Source organism: Heteronotia binoei, chromosome 2, assembly GCF_032191835.1.
Source record: "Heteronotia binoei isolate CCM8104 ecotype False Entrance Well chromosome 2, APGP_CSIRO_Hbin_v1, whole genome shotgun sequence".
Lineage (NCBI taxonomy): Eukaryota > Metazoa > Chordata > Lepidosauria > Squamata > Gekkonidae > Heteronotia > Heteronotia binoei.
Genome location: NC_083224.1, coordinates 17,274,075 through 17,285,273, shown reverse-complemented (window position 1 = coordinate 17,285,273; position 11,199 = coordinate 17,274,075).

The following is an 11,199-nucleotide window of genomic DNA, read 5'->3' as shown; positions in this document are numbered from 1 at the left end:
ATTCCTCCCATGTGATCATCCCTGGGACACCATGGTGGCTATTTATTGAATCGAATGTTTATCCTGCTCCCTCTCCCCAGAATGGGACTTCATGTGACTTCTAACCAGGCCTGTAGCCACAGGGAGGCCTGTCGGGGCACTGTCCCCTGACTTCCAGGCAGGGTCCCTCAACTTTCAGGGGGCGTATGGGGCACAGGCTGAGCAGGCGAAGTGTCATCAGTGGCAGCCACTGTAGGAGAGCTGAGCAGGGCACAGTGCATTGCAGCAGGAAAAGCAACAGGTGGAACGGAGGGAGGCAGAGGAAGCCGTACGGAATGGGCGGGGGGGGGGAGGGATGGAGCTCCTGGCTGCAAAGTGCCAGGGTGGGAGAGAGGGAGATGGAAGGAAACCCCCCTGCTAGCACACAAAGTGCAGTCCCTTCTTCACTCCAAAGTTTTAGGGCTGGCTGCCTCAATTCCGTCACATTCAGAGCCTGCAGCTTTTGCACCTATCCCAGAAAGTTTCTAAGTCAGGGGTGGGGAACATCTGTCCCAAGGGCCGTTTACAGGTAAGTTTTCCCCTCATTTCTTTATTTCCCTTTATTTCTATTTCTTCCTCAATTTCTTTATTTTCCTTTCTTCTGCCCTTTATTCCCATTTCTTCCCCCCTTGTTTACTTTTATTCCCTTCTTCCTCCCATTTCATTTCCCTTTCTTCCTAATTCTTTATTTCCATTTATTTTCCTTTCTTCCATTTCTTTCTTTCCTTTATTATGCCTTCTTCCACCCATTTCTTTACTCCCTTTCCCCCTTCCTTCCTCTCTCTCTCTCTCTCTGTGGAGCCCGAGTGGTGGGCATTGTGAAGGACTGCTGCTGGGGTATGTGGGTGCCTTTAAAGGTCTGCTGGGAGCAGCTGCAGTTTCCGCATGAAGGGAGGGAGGGGTGGCAGGGTGGGGGGTGGGAACCAGCTACCAGAGTTCAAGTTGATTATTCCCAGATGGTGTGGCCTAATATGTGTGATCCAATACGCTAATATTACGGGATGTGGTTTAATATGCTAATAAGTTCCTGCTGGGCTTTTTCTAAAAAAAAAAGCATTTGGCTAGGGCTGCGGCGTGTGCGTGTGCCAAATTAGGCTCTCCCCACATGACTTCAAATAGAAAAACAATCATTTGCATTAATTTTGCCAGCCTGAATCGTTCTCCCAGGGTGGAGCACTGTTTTTTTTAAGTTGGCAATTTTGCATGGCCCGCGAATGATGTCATAAATATCCATATGGCCCTTGGCAGAAAAAAAAAAAAGTTCCCCACCCCTGTTCTAAGAAGTGGCAAGCCCCGTCGTGGATGGAAAAGGGTGCCCCTTGGATTTTTAAAAAAAGCTCCCTAACTTGTAAAATTCTAACTACGGCCCTCCTTCTAAGGTATAAGAGCCAAGAAGCTTTGAAGATACAAAACAATGAGCCATCTATCCCAGGCAACACCCTTCCACCCTCCAGGAGGGCAGGATGCAAGGAGGAGGCTGGCCTGGATCCTCCCCCCACCCTCCTTCCAAAGCCTCGCAAGGAAGCCCAGCGGACCCCCCCCCCCCCCAGAGAAGAACGTCACGTGTTAAAAGGATTTAAACACCACCCCTCCCCCCAATACCATTTCTCCCTTCCGAGGCTGCAAAGACTTACTGCGGAGGGACCTCCCCGGGATCTTCTCGCTTTGGCCTCCCTCAAGCCCACCCCCCTTTGTTTCCCCGCCCCCCCCCATGGCCTCTCTAGCCAACAGCTCGGCTCTTTTAACCCTTTCACGGCTGCAGACCGCTCCAAAAACTTCCCTGCCCTCTCCATAAAGACTCCCTCTCTCCCTCCGCAGAACTGGGCTTTCTTCAGCCCGGCTGCAGTATAATGCGCCCTCTAATGCGGTTGGACGGGGCTCCTCGAGAGTCGCTCCGCACAGGGCTGCAGTGCACCGCAGGCTGGATCACCCCGGACTCTTCTTCCCAGGAAAAGGAGGGCTGGGAGCTTTCCTCCGGGCTCTGCAGACATGAAGGGGTTAAAACCAGCCGAGCTGCTTGCTAGAGAGGCCCAGGAGGTGGGGGGGGAGAGAAGGGGGGGCTTGGAACAGGCCAAAGCGGGAAGAGCCGGGGAAAGTCCTCCTCTGCAGTAAGTGCTGTCGCTCTCCAGACACAAAAGCGGCTGTGGCCACGTTTTTTGGGGGGGGGGGGGGGGGCGTTTAAATCCTTTGCAGAGAGGGATGCACTTCTGTCGGGGTCTCCCTTGCACACACACACCCCCCCCCTTGCTCCAGAGCAGGGGTGGCCAAACTGACTGGGAAGCCTCATGTGGCTCTTTCACACATATTTGGTGGCTCTTGAAGCCCCCCACCCTATCAGCTGGCTTGGAGAAGGCATTTCTCTCTTTAAATAACTTCTCCAAGCCAGCTGGCAGCTTAGAGAATGCATTTAAAGTTGCTTTTTTTCTACCTATACCCCATAAGAATATAAGAGAAGCCATGTTGGATCAGGCCAATGGCCCATCCAGTCCAACACTGTGTCACACAGTGGCCACAAAAAAACAAACAAAGTGCCATCAGGAGGTCCACCAGTGAGACTAGGACACTAGAAGCCCTCACACTATTGTCCCTCCCTAGTACCAAGAATACAGAGCATCACTTGCCCTAGACAGAGAGTTCCAACAATACACTGTGGCTAATAGCCACTGATGGACCTCTGCTCAATATGTTCATAAGAACATAAGAGAAGCCATGTTGGATCAGGCCAGTGGTTCCACCAGTCCAACACTCTGTGTCACACAGTGGCCAAAAAACCCAAGTGCCATTAGGAACTCCACCAGTGGGGTTAGAAGCCCTCCCACTGTGCCCCCCTCGAGCACCAAGAATACAGAGCATCACTGCCCCAGACAGAGTTCCAACAATACTCTGTGGCTAATAGCCACTAATGGACCTCTGCTCCGTATGCTCCAATCCCCTCTTGAAGCTGGCTATGCTTGTAGCTGCCACCACTTCCTGTGGCAGTGAATTCCACGTGTTAATCACCCTTTGGGTGAAGAAGGACTTCCGTTCTATTTGCCTGCCTGCCTCATCTATTTGCCTGCCTGCCTTCCTGTCTTGCAGCTCTCAAACATCTGACATTTGTGTCTCGTAGCTCTCAAACATCTGACTTTTATTCTATGTGGCTTTTACTTTACTTTCAGCAAGTTTGGCACCTCTGCTCCAGTGACTCCTGTGTGTGGGGGGGGGGGGGTCTGCAGGGCTTGCACAGTGGTACTTTCCCCGGTGGCCTCTGGGGGATCAGAACCGCCAGGCAGCGGGTGGAGGGTGAGTGATGAGGGGGTGCCCCCAGGCCAGCCCCATCCTTGCATCCTGCCCTGCTGGAGGAGGGATGGAGTCTCTCCGGGAGGGATTGGGAATCATTTGGTATTTTCAGTGGTTCTTGCCCTGTGATTCTGAGGTGGAGGTTCCCTCGCTGGAGTCCCCTCCTGGGAGAGATAAACATGATGGAACGAAGAGCTACCCAGGTGTCCTTCTTGCGGCTGGAAGGCAAATCCAACTTTTGGAAACCAACAGAAATTCTGAGTTGTGGAGGGGGCCCCAGGAAGAAGCCCCAGGGGTGATCACATGCAAGGAATCATTCATGCAGATGCCCAAATGCCACAAATTTCTTCCAGCGCTCACCCCCCCCTCCCAATTGCAGGAATTTATGTGCATTAATTATACAACAACTCTTGAATCCAGCAACACCTTTTATTGGTATATGCTTTTGTGTGCACGCACGCTTTTTCAGAATCATCCAGGTTTTTGCATTTTGTAAAAAAGGAGATATCAGCCTGTAGCTGTGCAGTTTGGTGTAGTGGTTAAGTGCGCAGACTCTTACCTGGTAGGAGTTGTCCTTGAAAGAGCAACTGCTGTGAGAGTCCTCTCAGCCCCACCTACCTCATAGGGTGTCTATTGTGGGGGAGGAAGATAAAGGAGATTGTGAGCCACTCTGAGACGCTGAGATTCAGAGTGGAGGGTGGGATATAAATCCAGTATCATCATCATCATCTTCTTCTTGATGAAGTTCCACTCCATGCAGCTTAATGTGGTGATTCCATAAAGATAGATTCAGGCAGGCAGCTGTGTCTGTCTGAAGCAGCAGAACAAAGTCTGAGTCCGGGGGCACCTTGAAGACCAAGAAAGTTTTATTCAGGATGTAAGCTTTCATGTGCAAGTGCAGTGTGCTTGCACAGAAAAGCTTACACCTCAAATAAAACTTTTTCAGTCAGTAACATTTTTTCTCTCAGCCCCACCCACCTCGCAGGGTGTCTGTTGTGGGGAGAGGAAGAGAAGGTGATTGCAAGCTCCTCTTGAGACACATTTGGGGCCCAAATTTTGGGCAGTGAGAGAGCACGGTATAAAATCCAATTTTCTTCTTCTTGACATTTCCACTGTTCTTCATTCGTGGGGACAGGGCTTTTTTTTTGTAGAAAAGGCCCAGCAGGAACTCATTTGCATGTTAGGCCATACCCCTGACATCACTATTGTTTCACACAGGGCTTTTTATAGAAAAGAAGAAGATATTGGATTTATATCCCGCTCTCCACTCCTTTTATCAGTTCTAACCCAACTGCTCAGGAAATTAATTGAATGCCCACAAAATCTTGTATTGTGAGAAAGGGAAAAAGTAGTTCTTTCTCTACCTTCCCCATCCCGTGCATAATCTTGTAAACCTTTATCATGTCACCCCTCAGTCGACGTTCCTCCAAGCTAAAGAGCCCCAAGCGTTTTAACCTTTCTTCATACGGAAAGTGTTCCAACCCTTTAATCATTCTAGTGCCCTTTTCTGCACTTTCTCCAATGCTATAATATTTTTTTTGAGGTGCGGCGACCAGAACTGCACACAGTACTCCAAATGAGACCGCACCATCGATTTATACAGGGGCATTATGATACTGGCTGATTTGTTTTCAATTCCCTTCCTAATAATTCCCATCATGGCGTTGGCCTTTTTTATTGCAAACGCACACCGTCTTGACAGTGAAAACCCCACATCCCCCAAGGTACTCCAAGGAGGTCTTCCATCCAAGGACTCGCCAGAGTTAACCCTGCTTAGTTTCTGAGATCTGATGAGATCAGGCTTGCTTGGGCTATCCAGGGCCAAAGGTCCTTTAAAAGAAGAAGATGAAGAAGAAGATATTGGATTTATATCCCGCCGTCCACTCCGAAGAGTCTCAGAGCGGCTCACAATCTCCTTTCCCTTCCTCCCCCACAACAGACACCCTGTGAGGTAGATGAAGATATTGGATTTATATCCCGCCCTCCACTCCAAAGAGTCTCAGAGCGGCTCACAATCTCCTTTACCTTCCTCCCCCCCACAACAGACACCCTGTGAGGTAGATGGAGATATTGGATTTATATCCCACCCTCCACTCCAAAGAGTCTCAGAGTGGCTCACAATCTCCTTTATCTTCCTTCCCCACAACAGACACCCTGTGAGGTAGATGAAGATATTGGATTTATATCCTGCCCTCCACTCCGAAGAGTCTCAGAGTGGCTCACAATCTCCTTTACCTTCCTCCCCCACAACAGACACCCTTTGAGGTAGATGAAGATATTGGATTTATATCCCGCCCTCCACTCCGAAGAGTCTCAGAGCGACTCACAATCTCCTTTAGCTTCCTCCCCCACAACAGACACCCTGTGAGGTAGATGAAGATATTGGATTTATATCCCGCCCTCCACTCCAAAGAGTCTCAGAGCGGCTCACAATCTCCTTTACCTTTCCCTCCCCCACAACAGACACCCTGTGAGGTAGATGAAGATATTGGATTTTTTATCCCACCCTCCACTCCGAAGAGTCTCAGAGCGGCTCACAATCTCCTTTACCTTCCTCCCCCACAACAGACACCCTGTGAGGTGGGCGGGGCTGAGAAGACTCTCACAGCAGCTGCCCTTTCAAGGGCAACCTCTGCCAGAGCTATGGCTGACCCAAGGCCATTCCAGCAGGTGCAAGTGGAGGAGTGGGGAATCAAACCCGGTTCTCCCAGATAAGAATCCGCACACTTAACCACTACACCAAATTAGCTCTCCTAAAAACAATTAGTATGAAGCTTATCTGTACCCCATCATACTCTCCATCAAGGACTCAAAGGGGATTGTGACATTTCTACTTTTCCATTCCATCCACACCATAGCGTTGTGAGTCCAGTTTCCAGGCAAAAGGGCATTTGAACCTGGCTCTCCCAGATTCTAGTCCAGGGGTTTCAAACATACAGCCCACATGCTGAATCTGGCCCTTGCAGGCCTTGGATCCTTCTCACAAGCAATGTCAGACTTACATCCATGTATTCTTTGCATCCTCCTGGACCAAACGGAGACCTGGGTTTCCTATCTCAGTAGCAATACTGATATCTCCACACCCACTACCCCTCTACATATCACACCTAGTCCAATCAAGCTCACTATTGTGATTCCCCTGCTATTGCTATTCAGCATCTGAAATCAACTTTACAAACTTTATATCTCCGATACCACATGTGATATTTTACAATATGCATGGCCCAGCCTGACAAAGTGTCAGATTCTGCCATTATAGCAAATGAGTTTGACCTCTGCCCTAGCCTGATGCTCTAACTGGTATACCACATTGGTTGTGGCTACAAATTTCACACCAGAGACAATCTGCACGCAGCTGAAAGAAGAAATCTCTTCCAGAAGCAAGACTGAGAACCTGGGGAGAGTCTGTGCTGTTCCCTGGCAGGAAGAAGGGACCGTGAACATACGTGTAACCGACCGGGTCTCCAAAAGGACTGAGCTGAGAGGTTCAGGTTTATCATCGATACTGAAATAGGAGTCCCAAATAATCACTGAGGGCTCCAAAGGCTATCAGGGAACTGAGAAGGGAGGCAGACTGTTCAGGCTTGCCTCTAAAAAGCATACTTGCTGATTGATTTGGGGTGTCTTACAGAGATGGCAATAGCAAGCCTTGCCTCTCCCTGAAATGACACTTTTCCCGAAAAGGACCAGCCGTTAGTGCTGAGACTGCAACAAGCTGGTGGAACCAAGGCTGCTGGGTCCCTGGGCCAGCCTTTAGTACCGGGCATTAGCAAGAGGGCTGAGATGGACGGAGAATCAGTTCTGACCCTGGAACTGAGGCTGTCCGAATAGAGTGAGTCAAGAAATAAACTTAATCAGAACCAGTTTGTTGTCTCCGGTTGTCCTTCTCAGCGGGAGAACGCTGTGCCTGCTGAGAAAGGCACAGGATATACTTGACATTTTTCTACTTTTCCATTTCATCCGCACCATAGCCTTGTGAGGCAGATCCGCTTGAGCAAATGCAGCAGGCCCGAGTGGGCATTCCACTCATTAAGAATTTCTCCCCCTCTGTGTTTAAACTGATACATTTAGAGGGTATTGCTCCGTGAGAGAAGCTCAGCTGTGGATCAAGATTCCAAAACTGGGCCTCTTGTATGGATTACTGGTCAGCTGAATGGATATTTTTATCTCCATGAGTAGCACCACCAGAGACTTTTCTATTTAGCTACCTAGAGAATTTTTAACATAATTTTGGAGAGCAGTTTTAACTCATGGAGACCAAATCCTATGAAGAAAGGCTAAAGGAGCTGGGGATGTTTAGCCTGGAGAGGAGCCAGCTGAGAGGTGATAGGATCACCATCCTCAAGTACTTGAAGGGCTGTCCTATGGACGAGGGTGTTGAATTGTTTTCTGTGGCCCCAGAAGGTAAGACCAGGGTTAAAATTAAATCAATGGGTTGAAATTAAATCAAAAGAGTTTCCAGCTCAACATTAGGAAGAATGTCCTGACCATTAGAGCGGTTCCTCAGTGGAACAGGCTTCCTCGGGAGGTGGTGGGCTCTCCTTCCTTGGAGGTTTTTAAACAGAGGCTAGATGGCCATCTGACAGCAATGACGATCCTGTGAATTTAGGGGGAGGTGTTTGTGAGTTTCCTGCATTGTGCAGGGGGTTGGACTAGATGACCCTGAAGGTCCCTTCCAACTCTATGATTCTAAGTATACGATTCCCTTCCAACTCTATGATTCTAAGGAAGGTCCAACTCTAAGTATGGATTTGGGAGTATGTTTTGTATGAAACTTGTTGAGTGTAATTTCTATTTGTACTACTGAATGTTTTTCATTGCTTCCTGTGCATTTGATAACTGCATACGAGGTGTTTGTTTGATATTACTATTTACTACTACATGGTAAAGAATTAATGAAGACTGTAATGTATTATTTAGGAATGGGGTTCCTTAGCTTGTTCTTGATTACCCCCAGGACCCTGAATGTTGGCTTTTTTACAGGGAGGTTGGAACCCTACCTGAGCCCAGTCTTAAAGCACCACAACCCTTTTCTTCTCTGCTTTGCGGCTCATAGAATCATAGAATCCTAGAGTTGGAAGGGACCTCCAGGGTAATCTAGTCCAACCCCCTGCACAATGCAGGAAACTCACAAATACCTCTCCCCAAATTCACATAAAAAAGAGCCCCGTGGCACAGAGTGGTAAAGCTGCAGTACTGCAGTCAAAGCCCTCTGCTCACGACCTGAGTTCGATCCCAGCAGAAGCTGGTTCAGGTAGCTGGCTCCAGGTTGACTCTGCCTTCCATCCTTCCAAGGTCAGTAAAATGAGTACCCAGCTTGCTGGGGGGAAAGTGTAGATGACTGGGGAAGGCAATGGCAAACCACCTTGTAAAAAGTCTGCCGTGAAAACGTTGTGAAAGCAGTAACACCCCAGAGTAACGACTGGTGCTTGCCCAGGGGACCTTTCCTTTACCTTTTAAAATTCACAGGATCTTCATCGCTGTCAGATTGCCATCTAACCTCTGTTTAAAAACCTCCAAGAAAGGAGAGCCCACCACCTTCCAAGGAGGAAGCCTGTTCCACTGAGGAATGGCTCTAACAGTCAGGAAGTTCTTCCTAATGTTGAGATGGAAACTCTTTTGATTTAATTTCAACCCATTGGTTCTGGTCCTACATTCTGGGGCCACAGAAAACAGTTCCACACCCTCAGGACAGCCCTTCAAGTCCTTAAAGGTGGTGATCATATCACCTCTCAGCCACCTCCTCTCCAGGCTAAACATCCCCAGCTCCTTCAACCTTTCCTCACAGGACTTGGTCTCCAGACCCCTCACCATCTTTGTCCCCCTCCTCTGGACCCGTTACAGCTTGTCTATATCCTTCTTAAAACGTGGTGCCCAAAACTGAACACAATACTCCAGGTGAGGTCTTACCAGAGCAGATTAAATGCAGGGGTGGCCAAGGGTAGCTCTCCAGATGTTTTTTTGCCTACAACTCCCATCAGCCCCAGCCAGCATGGCCAATGGCTGGGGCTGATGGGAGCTGTAGGCAAAAAAAAGGAAAACATCTGGAGAGCTACCATTGGCCACTCCTGGAGTTAAGCAATACCATCACTTCAAGTGATCTGGACACTAGACTTCTGTGGATACAGCCCCAAATTGCATTTGCCTTTTTAGCTCCCTGTGTAAACCCCCATAACTCCATGTCTGCGGCTTCAGATGGCGAAAGGGAATACTCCCTCCAAAAAAGCTCCCCTCCCGGGGCACTGGGCTTCCTTCAGCCCTCTAATGCGGCTCAATGGGGCTGTCCGGGAGTCGCTCCGTACAGCCCGGAGTCTTTTTCTTCCCAGAAAAAAGAAGAGCAGGGAGCTGTTTTTTCCTTCTTTTGGGGGGTGGGTGGGGGGCTCTGCAAACCTGAATGGGTTAAAACCAGCCGAGCTGTTTGGTAGAGAGGCCGAGAAGCCCGGGGGAGGGGAAGAGAAGGGGGGGGGGGCTTGAGTCAGGCCAAAGCGGGAACAGCCCGGCAGCTGGAGCCGGGGAAGGTCTCTCCGGTAAGTCATTTTGGAATGGAGAAATTCTGTTTTTGCCACGTGTTTGGGCGCTTGAATCCTTTGCAGAGAGCGATGCATTTCTTTGCCGGGGTCTCCCTTTCCCAGCCCTTGGTGCTCCTATCGGGAGGGGGTCTGCAGGGCTTGGAAGGCGACCTCTGGGGGATCGGGACCTCCAGGCAGCGGGTGGGTGAGAAGGGAGGGGCCCCCAGAAGGCACCTGTAGAGGTCAGTCATTAGAGGGTCTGCAAAACATAGGGTTGCCAATCCCCAGGTGGGGGCAGGGGATCTCCCGGTTTGGAGGCCCTCCCCCTGCTTCAGGGTCATCAGAAAGCGGGGAGAGGGGAGGGAAACGTCTACTGGGAACTCTTATTATTCTCATAGAAAGTAATGGAGAATTGATCCGCGGTTGTCTGGGGCTCTGGAGGGGGGGCTGGTTTTTTTGAGGTAGAGGCACCAAATGTTCAGTATAGCATCCAGAGTCTCTCTCCCAAATACCCCCCCCGCCCAGTTTCAAAAAGACTGGACCAGGGGGTCCAATTCTATGAGCCCCAAAAGAAGGTGCCCCTATCTTTCAATATTCCCTATGGAAGGAAGGCATTTTTAAAATGTGCGGTCCCTTTAAATGTGAGGGCCAAAACTCCCTTTGGAGTTTGTCACACCCTTGCTCCTGGCTCCACCCCCAAAGTCACCAGATATTTCTTGAATTGGACTTTGCAACCCTAGCAGAACAGCAGTAATATCCCTGCTCCATCCAGCTCCTGTTAAGAGCTGAGATGTGGCTTTCTGCATCAGCCAGCCAGAAATTCTGAATTGGTTTTGTGGGGAGACCAAGGTACAGTGCATGGAACTCGTCTCCTCTCAATGCCACCGTGGCATGGATCCTGGTGCCCAGATGAGATAGATCAGGGGACAGTTTTGTGAGAGCAGAGTTTTGCCACTGTGCTAACTTGCTGCTCTAAGAATAATGTTGGGTCCAGTATAACAACAAGGCTCTGGACAGAATCAGTGACGATTAGCTGAACCCTGTCAAAAGAGGGGAACAGAATGTTCCTCAAGACTTCTGCATTCTCAAACAGCATGACATCTCTCTTTCCAGGATTTCCTTTCAGTTGATTCACATCGTTTAACCACAGTAGCCAGGAAGCTGGGGGTTGGACTACATGGCCTCTATGGCCCTTTCCAATTCTGGGATTCCATGATTCTAGGAAGCAGTTGAGGAGCTCTGCCACATCTCTGCCTGCTCCTGTTTACCCAGCAGCCCCTAAGAACATAAGAGAAGCCATGTCGGATCAGGCCAATGGCCTGTCCAGTCCAACACTCTGTTTCACACAGTGGCCAAAAAACCCAGGTGCCATCAGGAGGTCCATTAGTGGGGA